Here is a 1,070-nt window from a genome sequence, read left to right on the forward strand (position 1 = left end):
GACTGCTGTGAGGTGGAATCTTAGGATTGTTTTGATTTGCATTTTGCTGATGACTACGAATATTGAACATTTCTCTAGGTGATTCTCAGCCTTTTGAGAACTGAATGGCTCATACTCTTCAGTTGAGAATTCTTTGTTTAGTTCTCCACCCCATTTTTAATAGGGTTATTTGGTTCTCTGGAGTCTAATATCTTGAGTTCTTTGTATATATTGAATAATAGACCTCTATCACATGTAGGGTTGGTAAAGATCTTTCCCAAGTCTGTNGGTTGCTGTTTTGTCCTATTACCAATGTCCTTTGCCTTACAGAAGCTTTGCAATTTTATGAGGTCCCATTTTTCAATTCTTGATCTTAGAGCATAAGCCATTGGTGTTCTTTTCAGGAGTTTCCCCCCTCTATCCATGTGTTTGAGACTCTTCCCCAGTTTCTCTTCTATTAGTTTCAGTGTATCTGGTTTCATGTGGAGTTCCTTGATCCACTTGGACTTGAGCTTTGTACAAGGAGATAAGAATGGATCAATTTGCCTTCTTCTACATGATAACCAACAGTTGAAACATCACCATTTGTTGAGAATGCTGTCTTTTTTTCTACTGGATGGTTTTAGCTTTATTGTCAAAGATCAAGTGACCATAGGTGAGTCGGTTCATGTCTGGGTCCTCAATTCTGAAAAATATGGAACGTCTCATGAATTTGCCTGTCCTGCTTGTGAGGGGTGATACTAATCTTCTCTGTATTGCTCCAATTTTAGTGTATGTTCTGCCAAAGCAAGCACAGTCCTTTTTATTGATGGACATATAAAGAACAGTCTTGTGCCTCTGAAAAGTCAATGAAAAATGAGCTCAGAAGCATAAAATTTTTAAAGGCAGAACCACAAACATGTATCAAAGTTAGATAATGATCAGGGAAACCTTGAAACATTCATTGGCATTATTTTGTCAGTTAACTTTTACCTATATCTTTCTTATTAATTTAAGCTACGTTAGTTCTTTTGGTGACTGAAGGCATTTGGATCATGGTCAAGGACAAAAAAATCTCAAATGTGTGCACATTGAAGGGTGGGGTAGAGGGT

At 37.5% G+C, this 1,070-nt stretch overlaps 1 non-coding gene across 1 annotated transcript; it reads right to left on the minus strand.

Annotated features, from left to right (window-relative positions):
• Positions 1 to 667: 667 nt before the first annotated feature.
• On the minus strand, positions 668 to 773 carry LOC115030269. Its single transcript, XR_003835856.1, has one exon. It is a non-coding gene; the product is annotated as a U6 spliceosomal RNA (small nuclear RNA).
• Between the last annotated feature and the right edge of the window lie 297 nt (positions 774 to 1,070).

Source organism: Mus caroli, unplaced genomic scaffold (genome assembly GCF_900094665.2).
Source record: "Mus caroli unplaced genomic scaffold, CAROLI_EIJ_v1.1 scaffold_20579_1, whole genome shotgun sequence".
In the NCBI taxonomy this organism is placed as follows: Eukaryota; Metazoa; Chordata; class Mammalia; order Rodentia; family Muridae; genus Mus; species Mus caroli.